This window comes from Propithecus coquereli, unplaced genomic scaffold (assembly GCF_000956105.1).
Source record: "Propithecus coquereli isolate 6110/MARCELLA unplaced genomic scaffold, Pcoq_1.0 Scaffold76, whole genome shotgun sequence".
Taxonomy (NCBI): Eukaryota; Metazoa; Chordata; class Mammalia; order Primates; family Indriidae; genus Propithecus; species Propithecus coquereli.
The window spans coordinates 6,975,303-6,975,658 of record NW_012153729.1 but is presented as its reverse complement, the minus strand read 5'-3'; positions in this window follow the sequence as shown (position 1 = coordinate 6,975,658).

Here is a 356-nt window from a genome sequence, read left to right as displayed (position 1 = left end):
AAATTATTTCATTAGGATTAATTTCTAAAATTGGCTGTTTTAAGGCTTTGTGTGCAAATCACATTCCCAAAAACATTAAACCAATTTATATTCTTACTGGCAGTAATGACAGTCTCTGTCTTAATATATTCCCCTTTCTGAAGCATTGGCTGGCATTTTTTATAAATTTCTTGATTAATATTTTTTCTCAAAAAATCTTTTCTTTCCAGTAGAAGTAAACTATCTTCCATATTTATTGAGAATTTGGGTCTAAGAACTTCTCACTCTATGATGTGTTAAAGATTGCTCCTAACTGCAAATTGGCCAGGCCAGTGGCTCCCACCTATAATCCTAGCACTCTGGGAGGCCGAGGCAGG